The 21,900-nt window shown below is 39.4% G+C and overlaps 1 long non-coding RNA gene across 1 annotated transcript in view; it reads right to left on the bottom strand.

Moving 5' to 3' along the window:
* Positions 1–5,151: 5,151 nt before the first annotated feature.
* Positions 5,152–21,900, bottom strand: part of LOC119864378 — a 38,979-nt gene continuing 22,230 nt past the window's right edge. Inside the window, exon 3 of the long non-coding RNA XR_005373758.1 lies at positions 5,152–5,210. This is a non-coding gene — a long non-coding RNA (uncharacterized LOC119864378). The remainder of the gene's footprint in view (positions 5,211–21,900) is intronic.

Below are 21,900 nucleotides of genomic sequence, written 5' to 3'. Positions count from 1 at the left end.
GAAGTAGTTAGAACTGAAACCCTTGCATAAAGCCAGGATCAATAAGGGCTCCACCCTCCATAAAAGAAAAAAAAATCAACTATGGGCACTGGCAGATGATAAGGAATTTTGCTTGTCTTGGCCTGGGCTTTCCGTGGGGGGAAACATAAGAAAGCTTCATGTAGGTTTGGGTTTGAATTCACATTGTCTAAATGGTCTAGGAATCTTTCAGCCTAGAAATCCACATAAAATGACCCACTGAATGATAACACAGATTTGCTCAATATCAATAGAGGCAAATGGAAAACTGCTTGGGAGGGTCATACCTTCAATATAATCCATGCAGGATTCCTACAGATAAAGCCTTGCTATAAAGATGAGTTCAGGGATCCCTGGGTGGCGCAGCGGTTTGGCGCCTGCCTTTGGCCCAGGGCGCGATCCTGGAGACCCGGGATCGAATCCCACGTCGGGCTCCCGGTGCGTGGAGCCTGCTTCTCCCTCTGCCTGTGTCTCTGCCTCTCTCCCTCTCTCTCGGTGACTATCATAAATAAATAAAAATTTAAATAAATAAATAAAAATAAAGATGAGTTCAATCAAAAGCTATAAGGCATGTGTAGGGGAGAAGGAACTTCACCATGAATAAGAAGCCACAGAGACAATAAACATAAGAGTTAAATTCCCAGTAACTTCAGATAATAGAGCTACTAGCTTAAGACTATAAAATGAGCATGCAAAATAAAGACCTAAAACAATTAATCTAAATGTAAGCAAAGTATAAGATACATGGAGATTAAAAAACAGTAAAAATTGAAAAATGAACAAGACAGAACTTCCAAACACATAAAATATAGTTGTTTAATTTTAAAACTCAGTTAAAAAGAAATTTTTTTTACAAAAAAGGAAAATTAGTAAATTGGAAGATAAAGATACTTAAAAGAGTAAAAGATATGGAAGAATGAGAAGAATTATTTGGGTTATCAGAAAAAGAGAATACAGATAATCAGGAGACATAATAGTCAAAGAAATAATAGCTGAGAATTTTCCAGAATAAAGACATGAGTCCTCAGATTCTGAAAGCACAATGAGACCCAAATAAAAATATATACTTGGACACAGTGTGGGAAAATTCGAAGAAAAGAAAATCAAAGGAAAGAAAATATATTAAAAGTAACCAGATAGGGATCCCTGGGTGGCGCAGCGGTTTGGCGCCTGCCTTTGGCCCAGGGCGCGATCCTGGAGACCTGGTATCAAATCCCACGTTGGGCTCCTGGTGCATGGAGCCTGCTTCTCCCTCTGCCTGTGTCTCTGCCTCTCTCTCTCTCTCTCCCTGTGTGACTATCATAAATAAATAAATTTTTTTTAAAAAGTAACCAGATAAAAAAGACATTATCTTTAAATGTTGATTATCCTAACAACAATAGAAACCAAAAGAATAAAGTAATATCTTGAAAATGCTGAGAAAAAATAACTGCTAACCTATAAATCCATACTTTGATAATCATTAAAGAGCATGAGGGAAAAAAAACATTTCTGGACATATAAATACCCAACATAACTATACATTTATGCATTTTTTTTTTGTTTAAACTTTTATTTATTTATGCTAGTCACAGAGAGAGAGAGAGAGGCAGAGACATAGGCAGAGGGAGAAGCAGGCTCCATGCACCAGGAGCCCGACGTGGGATTTGATCCCGGGTCTCCAGGATCGCGCCCTGGGCCAAAGGCAGGCGCCAAACCGCTGCGCCACCCAGGGATCCCCATTTATGCATTTAAATATACACATACATACATACAATCAACTCAATAACAATTTCTGAAGGGTGGACTTTGGGAAGAGAAATATTACCCAGACAATTTAAGTGCAATAAACAATGATGAGCAAAGTAATTGTTAAATATGTAACTGAATAAATATGTAATTAAATAACAATATCTAATTTGGGATTATATAAAGAACTAAAATTCAGAAAACAATTGCATGTAACACAAAGAAGGAATGATCAAAGTTAAAAAGGTATAAGTTTCTTGTATTGTTTAAAAAATTGTTAGAGCAATTGATTGACTTTAAGTATATGAATATGGTTTTTAAATTTAGGGATTAAACACGAAGAGAATTGTTATAGGGTATCTACTGTCCAAAGCATTAATGGGAGGAAATAAGGAAAAACTGAAATCGATCCAAAAGAGAGCTAGAAAGATTTATTTATTTATTTATTTATTTATTTATTTATTTATTATTATTATTATTTTTAAAGATTTTATTTATTTATTCAGAGGGAGACAGAGGAAGGGAGAGAGGCAGGAACACAGGCAGAGTGAGAAGCAGGCTCCATGCGGGGAGCCCGACGTGGGACTCGATCCTGGTACTTCAGGATCATGCCCTGGGCCAAAGGCAAGCACTCAACCGCTGAGCCAGCCAGGTGTCCCAAGAAAGAATTTTTTAAAAGAAAAGAAAAGATCCAAAATAAGAGAAATAACTCTAAATGTATTAGAAATTATAATACATATAAATGGACTAAATGCTCCTATTAAAGGCAGAGATTCTCAGTTGGACTGAGAAAAAAGAAATCATCTCTACACTCTTTATAATAGGAATACCTAAAAGCATAATTTGAAGCAAAAAAATTGAAAATAAAACAGGCAAATTCTAAAAAGAAATCTGTGGTTTCAGGGATCCCTGGGTGGCGCAGCGGTTTGGCGCCTGCCTTTGGCCCAGGGCGCGATCCTGGAGACCTGGGATCGAATCCCACATCAGGCTCCCGGTGCATGGAGCCTGCTTCTCCCTCTGCCTGTGTCTCTGCCTCTCTCTCTCTCTGTGACTATCATAAATAAAAAAAAAAAAAAAAAATTAAAAAAAAAAAAAAAAAAAAAGAAATCTGTGGTTTCTATGTTAGTATCAAACAAAATATTCTGTAAGGAAAGATATGTCATTGAGGATTAAATAATAAGATGAACAATTCTCAGGACAATATAATATTTTTTTATAGATTTATTTTTAAGTAATCTCCACACCCAATGTGGGGCTCCACTCTCCAATCTAAGATCAAGAGTCACATGCTCCACCAACTGAGCCAGCCAGACATCCCTGCAATATAACAATTTTTAAATAGGGCTAATAACATAGCTTTAAAGCAAAATTTGACACAGTTGTACTGGGAAGACAGGCAAGCAATAAACAAGTTGATTGGAGTGCCTGTGAAACCTACAATTAGAGATGTTAAAAGCACTTGGGGGCCCGGGTGGCTCAGGGGTTTAGCGCCGCCTTCCGCCCAGGGTGTGATCCTGGAGACCTGGGATTGGGTCCCACGTTGGGCTCCCTGCATGGAGCCTGCTTCTGCCTGTGTCGGTCTGTCTGTCTGTCTCTCTCTCTCTCTCTGTGTCTCTCATGAATAAATAAATAAAATATTTTTTAAAAATAAATAAAAAATAATAGCACTTGGACATAACTAATACCTAGGCTAGTTTTAAGTCTTAAAATTTGAAAGTAGAAGCATGTGTTACCCCAAGTTCAATAGATTGTGGGATTCTTTTTTTTTTTTTAAGATTTTATTTATTTATTCATTAGGGACACAGAGAGAGAGAGAGAGAGAGGCAGAGACACAGCCAGAGGGAGAAGCAGGCTCCATGCAGGAAGCCCAATGTGGGACTCCATCCCAGGTCTCCAGGATCACACCCTGGGCTGAAGGCGGTGCCAAACCTCTGAGCCACCTGGGCTGCCCAGATTGTGGGATTCTTGAGAAGAATTGTATTCAACTTTGAAGGACCCTTGTGCCTATCACAGTGCATTATACAAGTGCTCAGTAAGGGTTAAATTGAACATATTCTCATAGATACTTTTTTTTTAGCATGTACACATTTTCTGTTGTAGAGATTAATATTTACTGAATGAATACTAAGGGGACCATAGGAAAGGTTTGAGGTATGGTTCCTGCCTTTAGGAATATTGTAATTTAGTTGGAAGATTTTAAGATCCCAGTAATTTGAAAAATTAAAAAAAAATAATAATAATCAATTGTTCATAATCAAGTTTTAACTGGTATAGTATTTGAATGAGAAGAGAGAAAAAGTTCACCAGTAATTTAAGATATTCGAGAAAGCTGTAAATAGGTGAAATTTTAGTTGGTCCTTGAGAAATGGGCATCTTTGGTTTTAAAAAAAAGAGAACATTTTGGCTTGAGGAATTCACAGAAAGGTTCAGAGGCAGAAATTATTGTACATATCTGTGTGACATTAATGACTCTAGTTTCAATGTAAAATAAGTGCTGAGGAACGGTGAGAGAGAAAGTTGGATAGAGGATCATATGCATTATAGAGGATCTTAAAGTTGTTAGGGATATGGAATTGCTTTAGTAGGTAATACGGAATCATGGGTTCTTAAACTGGTCTGACAAAATTTTTCTAAGCTATTTTCACGAATAATCTGGAAGTGGTATGCGAAAGAAGGAGGGAGTGGGAAGAAGGAAAATCTGTTAAGATATATTTAAAGTAATCCAGGTATAAAGTCACCATAAGGGGCATGCCTGGGTGGCTCAGTGGTTGAGCCTTTGGTTCAAGCATGATCCTGAGTCCGGGGATCAAGTACCACATCACGCTCCCTGCAGGGGGCCGGCTTCTCCCTCTGCCTATGTCTCTGCCTCTCTCTCTCTCTGTGTCTCTCATGAATAAACAAATAAAATCTTAAAAACAACAACAACAACAACAGGGAAATAGGAAAAGTGGAGTAAATTTAAGGGACATATCAAAAGAAGAAATTACAAGATTTTGTATCAGATTGAGTACAAGCAAACAAAATTAGATATAGGTCAAAATAAGCTTAGAATAATGGTGGTATCCTAGACAAACAGCTAATGTCAACAGGAGTCAATAATCCATAAAATCACAGAAAATTATTTTCATTTTTATTTATTTTAAAGATTTTATCTATTTATTTGAGACAGGGAGAGAGAGTATGCAAGTGGGAGGAGGGGCAGGGGAACAAGTAGACTCCTTGCTGAGCATAGAGCCCAATGTGGGGCTCTATCCCAGGGCCCTGAGATCCTGATCTGAGCCAAAGTCAGATGCTTAACCAACTGAGCCACCCAGATGCCCCATAAATTCACAGAAATTTAGAGATGGTGAGGACCTTAGAAATTATATGCACAGAACTTTCCTTTTGGAGATGAGGAAATAAATAGAGAGAGCTTACCTGACTAGTTCATGGTCATCCTGGTGGTTGAGGTAGAAAATGCCTACCTAGAATCCAAGGAGAGATAACCCGTGAGTAGCTGAAATTATGCTGCTGGAGGGAAATCAGTGTTGGGTGGATATCTCTGGGGAGTCCTCTGAAAGGCAATTGGAGAGATGGGAGTAAATGTGCTCTTCAAAGGAAAAATTACATAGGGACAAGAGAAGAGAAACAATGATAAAATGACAGGGAATATCCACTATTAAGGATTCAAACTAGAAGGGAGATGGCTGTAGTATGTTGCTGTTATGATGACTTCAGTCTTTTGTTATTTTATTTTGCACAAAACTATTTTATGTAAAAATTGCCATACTGGAGCACCTGGGTGGCTCAGTTGGTTAAGTGTCTGCCTTCGCTTTAGGTCATGATCTCAGGGTCCTAGGATTGAGCCCCAAGTTAAGCTCTGAGTTCAGTGGGGAGTCTGCTTCTCTCTCCTCCCCACCCCCCAACTCATACTCTCTCTCTCTTTCTCTCTCACAAATAAATAAATAAAATCTTTTTAAAAAATCACCATGTAATCTGTCAATATTTTATTTCATGTTGGTTTTTACCACATGCATGGTCTTTTTGTTTGATTATTAATGCTTATTAATTTTATAAGCAAACATTAACTATTTAACAAACATAAGCAAACTGTTTCATGTTCAAAACACTGACAATAATCTACCTATATGCCATTTTTCCATCCTACATCCCTCCCTCCCCACACCGAATATAACCACTATTCTTCGCACTTTTATTTTTATTTTTTATTTTTTATTTTTTTTAAAGATTTATTTATTTATTCATAGAGACACACACACACACAGAGAGAGAGGCAGAGACAGGGAGAAGCGGGCTCCATGCAGGGAGCCCGACGTGGGACTCGATCCCCGGTCTCCAGGATCACACCCCGAACGCAGGCGGCGCTAAACCGCTGCGCCACTGGGGCTGCCCAATTTTTTATTTTTTTTTTAAGATTTTATTTATTTATTCATGAGAGGCACACAGAGAGAGAGAGAGAGGCAGAGACACAGGCAAAGGGAGAAGCAGGCTCCACGCAGGGAGCCCAGTGTGGGACTCGATCTGGGGTATCCAGGATCACGCCCTGGGCTGAAGGCGGCGCTAAACCACTGAGCCACCAGGGCTGCCCTGCACTTTTATTTAGTGTTATTACTACATGTATACACATAACTACTAAGTAAATTCTTTAGTTCATTTTTTCCTTTAAAGTGGCTCTTACATGCTGTAAGTAATCTTTGAAACTTACTTTTTAAAAAAGATTTATTTATTTATTTATTTATTTATTTATTTGAGAGAGGGAGAGAGAATGCAGCAGGGAGAGGGGCAGAGGGAGAGGGAAGAGAAGCAGACTCCCCACTCAGCTCAGAGCATCCCACAACCCTGAGATCATGACCTGAGCCAAAGTCAAGAGTCAGACGCTTAACCAATGAAGCCACCCAGGTGCCCCTGGAACTTATTCACACAATATTATGTTAAGAATCATTATTTTAGGGGCACCTAGATGACCAGTCAGTGCCTGGATCAAGCCCCGCCTTTCCCTTTGCCTTTCACCCCACTCATGAGCTCTCTCTCACTTTCTCTCTCAAAAAAACAAACAAACAAACAAAAAAACAAATAGATAAAATCTTTTAAAAAATCATATTTTGTATGTAGTTGTAGTCCATATTTACTGTTTTACAGCACTCTGTATGTGACTATGCCACACTTTATTTTCCTGTCAGTGGTTATTTAGGCTATTTCCAAATTGTTCAGTCTATTTTAAATAGTGTTACTATGAATATTTTTGTTCATGTCCACTGGCGTATATTACAGGGACTTCTGTGGGGTATATATCCACTTATATTGATTTAATGGCATTAGGCAAATGTTCTGATTGTGGAAATTCAAGTCTAAAATAATCATCTTTTCCTAAGATGAATAGATTTAAATACCACCCTAGGAGTCTTGTATGGTGTGCGCTCAAGATAAGGGTTATTTGCCAAATGTTTTCTTGGGCCCCAAAATTATAAGCAGTAGTTGGTGACAGATTTTTTTCCCCACTGACCCAATTTAATATCAATGTGATTTTCAAGATACAAAAGGAAAACTGAAGGCCAGAGGCAAGGAAAAGAGATACCAGGTTAACTGAAGCTTAGGATTGCTTGGCAGCTGGTCCGGAATAATTCACTTTCATCTCCTTTGAGGGTCTTACCCTACCTAGCAGCCCTCCTTGTGTGAGAGTGAACAATATGAACAAAAAGAACCAAGGAAAAGGCCTCTGTCAGATTTGTTCTCTCAGAATCTGTTGATTGTCTACCAAGAAAAGTTTCTTACTCTTAAGAGGTTCTGAGCTTAAAAGTCCTATCTCTTTGTGAACATGTAAGAAAGAACCCTTTTCCACACATGTGTATGTGTGCATCCACAGGTATGGGCGACGTGCAAGAGAAAAGTGAACATTGGACAGACACAGAAGCTAGACTGCTACTCTCTATAGTATTGTCTTCAGGTTTTTTAGTATTGCAAACATCACTTAAATGAAAATTGTTCCTGTACCTTAAATAACAATAACTTTATTGCTGAAACTACCCATTCATTTTTACTTGCAGCAATCACACCAGAAATCATGCACATTATTTAGTGAAACTACCTAAATTCCTGCTTTAAGCATGCATCTGAACCTTTGTGCCCAGTGACAAACCTATCTACTCCCTTCACACCTGCATCACATGGTATCACGATGGAAGGGAAAGAACGGTTATCTAGCTATGTATGTTGTGGAAAATGAGGAACATACAAAGGGCCAACAGAGGGGTGCCTGAGTGGCTCAGTTGGTTAAGCGTCTGCCTTAGGCTCAGATCATGATCTCAAGGTCCTGGGATCCAGCCTGGCATTGGGCTCCCTGCTCAGTGGGGAATCTGTTTCTCCCTCTCTCTCTGCCCCTCCTCCCTGCTTGTGCTCTCTCTCTTTCAAATAAGTAAATAAAATCTAAAAAAAAAAAAAAAAAAATAGCCAATAGGTTACCAGTGTGACACGGTTATTATTGTGTTCCAGTGGGGTCTTCTTTGACAAGAGCTCAGAGAAGAATCTTGTGGTCTCTAACTTCTAGTCATTTGCTATACTCTCATTCTTCTTTTAGTTTTGGAAAATAGGTTTTTAAAAAAGCTGAATAGTATACAAATGCCATGCATTTAGGTGGAACACAGTGCCAATGCATTACCAATTATTCCAAGCCCACACACAAAACATATATAAAGAAAATAGGGACATGCCTGGGTGGCTCAGCAGTTTAGCACCTGTCTTCGGCCCAGGGCGTGATCCTGGAGTCCAGGGATCAAATCCCACATCAGGCTCCTTGCATGGAGCCTGCTTATCTCTCTGCCTCTCTCTGTGTGTCTCTCATGAATAAATAAATAAAATCTTTAAATATATATATTTTTATATATTTATATTTATATATATATAAAGAAAATAAATAAATAAAATCTTTAAATATATATATTTAAAGATTAAAGATTAAAGAAAATAAATAAATAAAATCTTTAAATATATATTTATATATATTTATATATATATAAAGAAAATATTTGTGAATTGCAATGTGTGTTCTACAAGGAGATATTTAAATAAAGATAGAAACAGCAGAGGTTTCTTCCTTGTTTGGAGAGTACTTTAGGATATAACACAGAACAACCCTTTTTCCTCACTATGTCAAATGAGGATGCATTTCCCAAGTTGTCCACCCTCCCCGGTGTATCCCCCTGCCCCCCCACCCCCCACCCCCCGCAAAGAGCTGGAACTAAGTTGCAACCAATTAAGGTTTGTGCTTACAAATACATTACTATACAGTCAATATTATTTGGAAATTCTGAATGTAATCTCTATTCAGCATTTATCTAAACATAGTATTAATATTTAAGGTTTATAGATTCAGCTCTATAAAATAATATTATTGGGCAGCCCGGGTGGCTCAGCGGTTTAGCGCCACCTTCGACCCAGGGCATGATCCTGGAGCCCCGGGATCAAGTCCCACGTCGGGGTCCCTTCATGGAGCCTGCTTCTCCCTCTACCTGTGTCTCTGCCTCTCTCTCTCTCTCTCTGTGTCTCTCATGAATAAATAAATAAATAAAATATTTAAATAAATTAATTAAAAAATAAAAAATAAAATAAATTATCATTGCATGTTTATTCACCTCTAGTTTTCCTGTGACAAAATATTAAAACTTGATTAGAAAAGGTAAATTCCTCTTGTTAAAAGGGCATTCACTAGAGCATTCTGATTCTCATTGAGAATTAGTGCAGGGCAGCCCGGGTGGCTCAGCAGTTTACTGCCACCTTTGGCCCAGGGCGTGATCCTGGAGACGGGGGATCGAGTCCCATGTCTGGCTCCCTGCATGGAGCCTGCTTCTCCCTCTGCATGTGTTTCTGCCTCTCTCTCTCTCTCTGTGATTCTCATGAATAAATAAATAAATACATCTTTAAAAAAGAGAATTAGTGCAGCAATTTTTCTATAGATAAAAGAACCTCTTATCTTATGGAGAGCTGCATTAATTACAGACTGAAATTCTGTTTCACGCATCCTCTTTTAGAGCCAAGGAGAGAACAGAAAAAATGTGTGCTGTTGGAAGTCTGTACTCCCATTTTCTTTCTCTTCTTCGAAAATAGCTTTTCTGAAAGGTAAATAGTACACAAATGCCATGAGTTTAGGTGGAACACAGTGCCAAAGCAATACTAATTATTCCAACAACAGCAGTAGCTATAACTCCAAAACCAAAAAACAAATTCCAATGTTATGAGTAACTTTGCTGATCATAATAAAAGAAGATGAAATTTAATGTCAATAGCAGTATGAGTGTAGGAGGTAATTCTATTTCATTTTCTTTTCAGACAAAACAGAAATGGAACATGAAGATACAAGCAAATGAAAAAACCCAGGTAATAAAGAGTATAGATATATCTACAATCTACATTGAGGCCAAAAGCTTTGGTTTTAGAGCTATAAAAGGCAGTTTTCACTTTCTAGAATCTATATTAAGACCTCTACTTCCTTGTGTGTCAACTATCCTCAAATAAAAGAAAAGAAAAAAGACCTATACTTCTTATTTCTTCCCATCACCCTTATAGAGTGATGGTGACCAACCAATAAATAGGCAGAGGCGGAAAATGAGAATAATTTATTGAGCAGACATTCACTATAATATCAGTACTACTGTACATGTAAAATTTACCAATATCTGCTCCCTGTTTTTTGTACCTCTCCATGACCTTTGTTCTCCTTCCTATTTAGCACCAACTCTTGCCCAAGCTTTGTCCAATGACTGGTTTTGGTCAAGCTGTGTGTGTGCAAATCTGCCTACGTGCTCAGGTTTGGGGAAAATTTCTTTCCTCATTTATTCATCTATCTATAAAGAAAGCCAGGCTATTCTTATGCACTGTTACTATAGACCATGTTTTCCATACCACCATTCCAGGAAAAGAATCAGGTGAAATGGAATACTTAGAAGATAGTAAAGAATTAAAAGTAGCATTAGATAAGCATAATTCTACAAATGAAAACCCAGATAACAATCCTGTTACTCTTCTGTAAGAAGCCTGATATAAATAGACATATTGAATCTGTTAAAATACCTTAACCCAGTATATGGAACTTATATTCATCAAAGTAAAGTCAATTTCCCTTTGATGGCTTAGAACGGGTTCACATTTGCAAATGGTGTTGCAGTTGTGTGGTGGTAGAAAGGACACAGCAAACCTAGTTTTGAATTTCAGGTCTGCCATTGATTGGGTGATGACTTTGCCCAAGTACCCTTCTAATTCTTAGTGCTCTCTCACAATGCAGAAAATGATACTAAACTTGAAGAGCTGTTGGTATGGTTAGAGATATTGTATAACATGTCTAGAATAGTGCCTGGTACATATGGGCTGAAAAGCAGGTAGCTTTTGTTGCCGTTGTTATTAATCATCTTGGCACACTACTTTTTCATAAAATCTCTAATATTATGATGAATATACAGGCCCCATTAACTTGAAATAATAAAATAATAAAATGCCTTAAATTCAGTGACTACTTTTGATCCAAAGTACTCAAAACTCATTTCTATTTCTCTGATTAGTTCTGTAAAGGGAAAGATATACCACCATGGAGAACTTGCAGACATCCAAGTACACATCCAAGGGTAGGACAGGGTATCACTGTCTGGCTACACGCCAGCCACATTGTTTTCACCAGCCTATCCACACTAAGCAAAGAAACAATATGGCACCATGAGGAGGGTGAGCAAAAGGAAAAAGATCAAACTGTCCTCATTTTAGGCCACCAGGGATGTCTTACATGATCCCATGAAATACAAATCACTTCAAATCACCTGAAAAAAAATTAAAGAATTTTGGAAAATGAGCAATTTACATAGAAGCTAAGAATTGAAGCAAAGATCTGGATTCATCTCAAAAATCATTTTTAAAAAATTTTGTCCAGAATTAGCCCAGTCATTGCTTCCGTTCTCAGCTTTTCTCAAGCTGTAGAAACAGAGCCAAACTTAGTTCCTTCAGGTTTCTTGTTGGCTGCAAAATGATGAGGCCCCTCATCTCCTCCCTGGTGTTGCAATCCTTTCTCTTTGCGATTGCCTCATCCGCCACCTGCCTCACGCCAACACTTTGCCTACTCTTTTCTTTTCTGTCCCTCCTTCCCGTGTGGCCACTTGGCTGGCTTGCCAACAGTGGATTGGCCGGGAGCAGTGGTCTGTCATGTGACCAAATCCAAGCGTCTGTAAAGCACCTCATTCTGAGTTTTCCATGACGCACCTGCTGTGGTCACATTGGCCCCCAAGTATATAAACGGTCAAATCTTTTCCAAAAGCGGTTTTGACAAAGAACAACTTAAACTGCCAGAGATGTTGACACATGGGCTGTTATCGAGGAGAGTGAGTAAAGCAACCCATTTGAACGACAAGAACAGATAAGGCCCACCTCTTTGTCCCCCTTGCCTTCTTACATTGATATTCCTATGGAGACAAAGGGAAAGAAGAAAAGGAAACAAAGGCAGATCTTTAGTGCTGGCTGTCCCAGGGTTGATTAGGATGCTGATCTGTGTGGCAGGTTTCTAGGTTCTCACCCAACTTCTTGGCTGCGATTCAAAGGATTTAACAGTGCGCTTTGTAAATAGTAGTGTACAAAGCCGGTCTAAAAATAGTACATTTCCAGGGTCTGAATTGGGTGAGTGGAATGAGTGGCAATGGCTGTATTGTACAAGGCAGATTACAAGCGAGTTACTCGATGGTACTTGATATGCAGGGTTATTCACATGCTTCATCTGATTTGGTTAAATAATGCAAACACATTTACCGATGTACATGATCATTTTGTTTATTTGTGCTCTGGAGAGCTTGTGTGTGTTTATGACAGACAAATGTACATGTTCTATTTTCTGACAATCAAACAAAGCTCTCCCGGATGAGGTAAACAGCTGAGTTAAATAGTGGAGCCGACACTCCTGGGAATCGCTGATGTGACACTATGGTGGTTGTTAATGACAGGTTTCCTGCTGCGCTTGCTGCCCTAAAGGATTTTTGCTGAAGGTGGGAATCAACAAGAGGCTCTGACAACTAGTGGGACTGCTTGGTCTGGCTGAAATCTCTCTTGAAACCATGTGTGCAAAGACTTGCGCCTCACTAGAAATTTTTCACCGTGACAGCAACTGGGCTTGTTCTTCTTCCCCACTATCTCCTGTGGCTGGGTTCTGTGGACAGCCAAGGTGAGGTGCTCCTCCCTAGACTAAAGCAGACATTGCAGATGACAACCGTGGAAGCCAGGGTCGCAGAAGATTCAGCTTTAGGTAGGAATATTAGGGGCACCTGGGTGGCTCAGTGGTTGAGCATAATACCAGGATTCTGGGATCCTGAGATAGAGTCCTGCATCAGGCTCCCCTAGGGAGCCTGCTTCTCCCTCTGCCCATGTCTCTGCCTCTCTCTCTCTCTCTCTCTGTCTCTCATGAATAAATACATAAAATCTTAAAAAAAAAAAAAAAGTAGAAATATTATTTTCTGAAATGAAGGTGCCAGGAAAGTGTTTTACAGTCTTTTGAAAGCAAAAGCCACCCCTCTTAATGATCTCAGCGTATGTAGGTAGTTATTCCTATACATCTTGAGGAGAGAGATTTTCTCATACCAAAGTACAATATAATTATTTCCTACATAAATAACCGTCTTTTAGACAGTTTGGAGACTCTTGGGTGAAGCCCTCAGTTATTCTGGCAGGTTGGTGTCCAAAAATTTTAGAATTTTTAGAGACAGTGCTTGAAGTAACTGGATTAGGGAATACATTATAGAGGGGGAAAAAAAGCCGGTATATCACAATGGCAAACATTTTCCTGACCCAAATTTCATGCCTTTAATCTGATACAATAAATTGGGCCTTATGGTCTCTAGGAGCATACATGTCGGCGCTCCTCTCTCCCCTCCTTGTGCTCTATGGCTTTAGGAAAGTTACATAAACTCTAACTCCCAGTTTCCTCATCTGTACAACAGTAAGAAGAGTACCCACCTCATTAAGTACATTGTTTGTGAGTATTCAATTAGGTAATGTAAGTAAAGCAGTTGGCCCATGGTAATAAATGAAATCATGGTTATCACAATAAGAGGCAATTAGCATTCCTGGGCACAGCCTCTTACCTGCCTAATAACATCCTAGTCTTTCTAAATGGGTATCATCTCACAGGCTGAACACTATGCAAATGTCTAATTCCCTCTGAGAATGACCACCACCATCATTATTATTATCCTGGTTGTTGAAGAATGAACACTTCAAAAGGATTAGGTCAGACTTTCCATTACCTGCCATTTCCTTCTTTATCACCATCTACATGATAATGGGGATTAATTTCTCTTTAAAGCTATCTTGGAAGATAGCATAAATCATTGTTTTAGTTATTCTGGATTTTCTCAATCTGGCTTTTATTTCTTATGCTAAAGAATTACGATTGTTTTCAATAAAGTAGGTATTTGCTTACATCCCCAAAGAGTCTGGGAAACAACATAAATTTCATCTCTTGTTTGAACCTGAATTTTTCAAATGAATGAGAGAATACAACTGAATAGTCCTTTGTGGGGGCACACCCTCGGACATGAGCAAATTGAGCTCTGAAAGAGCCTGATGTAGTTCTGGAGATGTGAAGAGCCAAATAACTTCCTAAAGGTCAGGGTCACAGCAAAAACATTTACCCACCATGTTTGTAAAAAATCAAACTGTGCAAAACAAAATGTAGCTGGTACTTCTGCTGGTATTGTTTTCAAGATTTGCTTTCAATATCTGTACTATAGTGTTTTAAAGTTATTCCAAAAAGAGGGATCACTGTTACTACCACAACTTTTTTTTTTTAATTTTATTTATTTATTCATGAGAGACACACAGAGAGAGGCAGAGGGAGAAGCAGGCTCCATGCAGGGAGCCCGACATGGGATTCGATCCAGGGTCTCCAGGATCACACCCCGGGCTGAAGGCAGGTGCCAAACCGCTGAGCCCCAGGGCTGCCCACTACCACAACTTTTAATGATTATCATCCAGAGTTAACTAAGTTCCTAAAAACAAAATCTTTTTAGTCGAATATATGAAAATATTGGAATTGACCCATTTATAAAATTCTCACATTGCTAGGATTCTGATAATTTTCCAAGTTTAATTTTCATTGGACCAACTGAATGAATTCCTTTGCTATCTCTGCAGAGAGGCACAATCCGCCTCTAAAGAGCTTTTCTCAAAGGGATAAAATGTCCAAACAGCAACTGACAGACCAACAGTTTCTCTTTCATTTGAGATTGGTTTTGTTTTATTGTAAGCCTATCTACTAATGTGCTGACTGGGTTGTAGGTATTGAGAAGCATTAAAAACTTTACCTGTGGTCATGAGTCTTATTGGGGAAAAAATTACTTTCATCTAAAAACCACTCTAAGGGATGCCTGTGTGGCTCAGCGGTTGAGCATCTGCCTTTGGCCCAGGGCGTGATCCTGGAGTCCCAGGATGGAGTCCCACATGGGGCTCCCCACCGGGAGCCTGCTTCTCCCTCTGCCTATATCTCTGCCTCTGTCTCTGTGTCTCTCATGAACGGATAAATAAAAATCTTAAAATAAAATGAAATAAATAAATAATAAAAATCCACTCGAGACAATGTCCATAAGTGTCCAATCACATTTAACCAGCCTCTCTCTCTTTCTGTGTCTCTCATGAATAAATAAATAGAATAAAATAAAAATCAACGGCTAAAAGAAATGTCAGAGATCAGGGGCACCTGGGTAGCTCAGTTGGTTGGGCATCTGCCTTCAGGTCAGGTCATGATATGAGGGTCCTGAGATTGAGCCCCACATCAGGCTCTCTGCAAAGAATCTGCTTCTCCCCCCTCACTCTCCCTCTGTGCTCGCCTTCTCTCAAATAAATAAATAAAATCTTAAAAAAAAAAAAAGTCAGATATCACCGAGGATATGGACAATCAATCCCAGGGTAGGCTGGTGTGGCAGGGGATGGTAATGGTAGATGATGGTGGCTATTAGGGGCTGAGTTGTGACAACTCAAATTCATCTGTCAAAGTTCCAACCCCCTAGTACCTTAGAATGTGACTGTATTTGGAAAAGGGGGCTTTAAAGAGGTAATTGAGTTAAGATGAGGTCATTAGGATGCGCCCTAATCCACTATGACTAAGGATCCATCTAAGAAGAGGATTTTAGTACACAGACAGGCACAGAGGAAAGACCATGTGAAGACAGCCATCTACAAGCCAAGAAGAGAAGCCTAAGAAGAAACCAACCCAGTCAACACCTTGACCTCAGACTCCTAGCCTCCAGAATTACAAGAAAATACATTTCTGTTGTGTGAGTCTTTGGTACTCTGTTATGGCAGCCCAGATAGACTTCATTTAGGTAGAGAAAGGTAACACATGGGTTCTACGCTTCCCTTTCTCCTGTTATTAAATAGCTTATTCTTATTTTTCTTGTTTATCTCCTTGGTTCTATTCTTAGAATATTTGGATATTCTAGGGAAAAGGGAGATGGGAAAGGAATTGGGGGAAGAGAGAAGTGAAAGCACAGGAAAGAGACTAGATGATACCTGATACCATACTAGTGTTTTAGTAGAGATGATCAGATAAGGAAAAGCAACAAAAGCAGCAACTGTAAAAGCAGTGAGCAGTCTTAAAACTGAGGGATGGCTTTATGAATAAGGAACTACAGAATATTTAACAAGATTATCAAAAATCTGAAATTTAGGGCAGCCCCAGTGGCGCAGCGGTTTAGCACCGCCTGCAGCACAGGGTGTGATCCTGAAGACCTGAGATTGAGTCCCACATCAGGCTCCTTGCATGGAGCCTGCTTCTCCCTCTGCCTGTGTCTCTGCCTCTGTGTGTGTGTGTGTGTTTCTCATGAATAAATAAATAAATAAAATTTTTTTAAAGAATTCTGAAATTTATCTGCACTCAATAAAGAAGTCTTCATTGCTCACTTGTGTCCTCTTGATAAGTTCAAACTTTACCTCTGAAAATAAATTCCAATATTATCATTATAGTTATGACTTTTTTGATATTTATAACATCCCAGGGGTTGCCTTCTTGACACATTATTTTTGCACTGTTGAAATGCATTTTTTTTACAATGGATATAATGATGTAAATATAATATGGAAGGATTTATATCAATAGCAAAGACATGGCTGGGCTATTTCGTCAAATAGGACTTGCCACTCAAGTAATTCTCATTACTCAGTAAATGTTCCCACTGATTTAAGAGTTTTCAGTTGGTTGAGAAATATAGTAGAGACAATGATGAAGATAGATGAAGATAAAATGGTGCCTCAAATCTAAGCTAATCTAGGAAAACCCTGAAATTCATTTAACATATTTTACCACCCAGACATAATTTGTTTACAATGGTGATGTAAAGAAATTTGTGCTGAAGTGACTACATGTACATTGTTGTTTCTTTAATTTTTTTTTTTTTTTTATGATAGTCACAGAGAGAGAGAGAGAGAGAGAGAGAGAGGGGCAGAGACACAGGCAGGCTCCATGCACCGGGAGCCCGACGTGGGATTCGATCCCGGGTCTCTAGGATTGCACCCTGGGCCAAAGGCAGGCGCCAAACCGCTGCGCCACCCAGGGATCCCCTACATTGTTGTTTCTTAAGGAAAAAGCTTATATTTGGTCCAAGCTCCTGAAAGTATACCTCAGTCTCAGTAGTGAATTTATAGAAATCTATTTCTTTCCTTACAGTTTTGCAACTTGTGTTCAGGGTTGGGCAGGAAATAGGGTTTTATACTGAGGAGGGTTTTATACTCTGATCTAAACTATTAAGAAAAGCAGGTGCCTGGCTCACTTAGTTGGTAGAGGATGTAACTCTTGATCTCAAAGTTGTTAAGTCTGAGCCCCATGTTCAGTGTAGAGCTTACTTAAAAATAAAATTTTTTAAAAACAAACTATCAGGAAGGTATTTGGTGTGGAAAACATTGCTTCCTTCAGAACTCTTTTTTGTTTTCTCTGGGTACCTTCCGAGGTCCCTCCTAGGCCACAGCCTGTGGGCTTCCCATAAGAGATTCTTGCCTTGGGTTGTTTATAGCCTCTCAGGGTCTTTCTTATCAGGCCCTTCCTCAGCCTGCTGGCTCTGCCTTGCATACACCTGGGAATGTGATCTGCAGCAGTTAAGAAAAAGCCAGCTATGTTTCTGTAGCAATTCTGTTCTTAGTATTTTCTTCAACCATTAGCCCTAACCATTACCTCCTAACCCACCTGTTTCCATACAGAACACTTTTCTCCATAGAAGGATTGTTCCTGCCATCATATCACCAGAAACAAGGAATTTTCCAAGGGTGGGCAGATGCATTTTCAGAGAACACAGTTAGAAGCCAAATTTAGGAAGAACAAGGAAGGTCTAAAAAGTACACAGCTTGCTTTATTTATCCCAGTGGTGTCATTATTGCCAGATACTATGTTGACCCTATGATTTCCATTTCAATAATCAAAAGCCCCAGAATAATGTGAGCAATTGTCCCCACCTCTTCTTTTAGATCATCATATGTAGTATAAGAGGAAGGAAACAGAAAAATTAACACTCTCATTATGTGATATTGAGCTAGATATCTGTAGAAAACATTTTAGAACATCCATCCAGCCCCTAAGGATCCCCTCAGCTACACCACTCACCACAGGTGAGCTTCTTTAGCCACGTTTATGCTATCCAATCCTACTGCTCCCTCCCACAGTCCCCAGCTGCCATACACTCTTGCACAATGAACTCCTATAGTTATAAGGTAAGGAATCAGACTTTGTGAGACTTTGAAATTGGTATTATGGGATTCCCATTCCCTCTGTGTTGGTGTCTTAGAAAGGGATACGAGACTCAAAAGCTATGGGCAGTCACACTGTGTCAGATTTGTTGACTTAGAAGAGAGAAAACAGGGCAGCCCCGGTGGCCCAGTGGTTTAGCGCCACCTTCAGCCCGGGGTGTGTTCCTGGAGACCTGGGATCGAGTCCCACGTCAGGCTCCCTGCATGGAGCCTGCTTCTCCCTCTGCCTGGGTCTCTACCTCACTCTCTCTTGTGAATCTGTCATGAATAAATAAATAAAATCTTTTAAAAAGAAGAGAGAAAACAGATATATAAAGAAGCTACAATGACTCCTGATGACTTTTTATGTCTTGGTCCTAACCTCCTTATAAGGCTTAGCTAAAGTCTTGACTTTAAGAATAATGGGAGGGATCCCTGGGTGGCGCAGCGGTTTGGCGCCTGCCTTTGGCCCAGGGCGCGATCCTGGAGACCCGGGATCGAATCCCACATCGGGCTCCCGGTGCATGGAGCCTGCTTCTCCCTCTGCCTGTGTCTCTGCCTCTCTCTCTCTCTCTGTGACTATCATGAATAAATAAATAAAATCTTTAAAAAAAAAAATAAAAAAAAAAAATAAAAAATAAAAAAAGAATAATGGGATATTATTACCTTATAATTAATTCTCTAGTCTCTCTCTCAGTTTTTTTCTTAAACTAGCTCAGGTGGGTTTCTGTTAGCTGGAATGAAAGGAATCCTAACTAATAAAGTGATACACATGCTTTACCTTATTTAAAATGATTTTCACAACAGATCTCTGAGGCATTTTTTATTTTACAGATGAAGGAACTGGTATTAACAAAGCTACATAGGCTTTATGCCTTGTTTGTACATTTCAGGGATGGCATTTGAACTCTAGTTTTGTGGCTCCTAAAACCTGGGCTTTTTCCACTTGACCCCTATCCCTTTAGAGGTTTTCTGTAAACTAGGAGAATCCTCCCCCATGGCTTCAGATGCTAAAGTTTTGTAAACTTTGAGGTAACAAATATTCCAGGTATTACAATCACCCCGGGGCTATTGATTCCCTGTCATAGGTCAGTTTCTCCCTGCCCCTCCCCATTGGAAACACAGACTGTGCATTCTTCTAGGGCTGGAGGAGCTGTTCCTGGACTTCACAGGGATCAGGGACCCTCCCCTAAAAGAAACAAAATCAAATCCAAAAGATTGTACATCCTTTGGATATGTTTCTGACCTCTGTCAGTCATCAGGGCCCTAGGGCATCCAGGCTTATACTGCAAAAGGTTTCCCCTTCCATAACATCACAACACTCCTTCCACTGGAAAATTTGACCAAGATGGGTCCGTCTATTCTTTCCCAGGAACAGAGAGTCCTTTATCCTTCCACTGAAAGCAGGCTACACCAAAGGCTGTTTTTTATTTATTTGGTGATTAATTATTTGGAATCCATCATTCAGATCCTTCCAGGGAGGAGAAGATGCTTCCTGTGTGAGGCCTGTGGACTGTGTTTGTTCAGGGAAGTGCTCTGGGGCTTCTGTCTTGCCCAGGCCCTTTGATACCTTGATATTTGCTTAAGAACCTGTTATATGTTAATGACATGGACATATTTCCCCTTATCTTTCTAATGACTTGGGTCCTAGTTAAATGACCTATTTTGCACTCAGAAACAGAATTTATTATTTTTCTGTGGCTCCTGAGCCCAAGTATCAGTGCCAAATTCTTGGTGTTAGAATTGCCTGCCTTCTGAGGTAGATCCAGCATAGCTCCACAGAGATGGAAATTGATTTTTATTTCCTGTGTGATGATTCAGATGGCCATTGGTGATTGCAGGAATCATGGTGGCCTGGTCAAAGTTTACAAAAGGGGAATAATAATTACAATCTGGAGATCTCACTCCACTCTCATCCTGATCTTCAATTCTCTCTCCTTCTTGACAAAATTTTATAGCAGAGTGGTGGCCAGTTCAAGAATCTGGATTAATTGTCCATGTGTCACTGTTAGTTTCCTTAAGTACTATGGGGAAAAGTAAAGGAGACTAAGATTAATGTTAGGTCAATCTCACTTTAATATCTGGCACAGTGTAGTCTCTGAATGAATGTGAAAAGAATGAATTACAATAATAGCTTATTGTATGAAAAAAGAACCTATACATCATGATACTCAGTGAGAGAGAGAGAGAAAGGGAAGATTCTTCTTTATAGAAGAATAGCAGCTAGAATGGGAGAAGATATTTGCAAATGACATATCAGATAAAGGGCTAGTTTCCAAGATCTATAAAGAACTTATTAAACTCAACACCAAAGAAACAAACAATCCAGTCATGAAATGGGCAAAAGACATGAACAGAAATCTCACAGAGGAAGACATAGACATGGCCAACATGCATATGAGAAAATGCTCTGCATCACTTGCCATCAGGGAAATACAAATCAAAACCACAAGGAGATACCACCTCACACCAGTGAGAATGGGGAAAATTAACAAGGCAGGAAACAACAAATGTTGGAGAGGATGCGGAGAAAAGGGAACCCTCTTATACTGTTGGTGGGAATGTGAACTGGTGCAGCCACTCTGGAAAACTGTGTGGAGGTTCCTCAAACAGTTAAAAATATACCTGCCCTACGACCCAGCAATTGCACTGTTGGGGATTTACCCCAAAGATACAGATGCAATGAAACGCCAGGACACCTGCACCCCGATGTTTCTAGCAGCAATGGCCACGATAGCCAAACTGTGGAAGGAGCCTCGGTGTCCAACGAAAGATGAATGGATAAAGAAGATGTGGTTTATGTATACAATGGAATATTACTCAGCTATTAGAAATGACAAATACCCACCATTTGCTTCAACGTGGATGGAACTGGAGGATATTATGCTGAGTGAAGTAAGTCAGTCGGTGAAGGACAAACATTATATGTTCTCATTCATTTGGGGAATATAAATAATAGTGAAAGGGAATATAAGGGAAGGGAGAAGAAATGTATGGGAAATATCAGAAAGGGAGACAGAACGTAAAGACTGCTAACTCTGGGAAACGAACTAGGGGTGGTGGAAGGGGAGAAGGGCGGGGGGTGGGAGTGAGTGGGTGACGGGCACTGGGGGTTATTCTGTATGTTAGTAAATTGAACACCAATAAAAAATAAATTAAAAAAAATAAAAAATAAATAAATAAATAAAATAAAACAAAGTTAAAAAAAAAAAAAGAATAGCAGCTAATAAAGTAGAAGGGATGATAGAATTAGAAAAAAAAAATCACTATTTTGCAACACCAGTGTAATGTTTGGTCCAGGCAAGGATCATTAATAAATGCTAATGCCATTGGGTGAAGTATTGTTGAGAAAGAAGTTATTCACAAGTCTCAAAATGTCAACTACCAGATCACTTATTGACTACCAAGGAGAAAGGATACCTTATC

The sequence above is a fragment of the Canis lupus genome, chromosome 19 (assembly GCF_011100685.1).
Source record: "Canis lupus familiaris isolate Mischka breed German Shepherd chromosome 19, alternate assembly UU_Cfam_GSD_1.0, whole genome shotgun sequence".
Lineage (NCBI taxonomy): Eukaryota > Metazoa > Chordata > Mammalia > Carnivora > Canidae > Canis > Canis lupus.
Note: the sequence above shows the minus strand (reverse complement) of the source record. Positions and strands in the feature narration are given on the sequence as shown.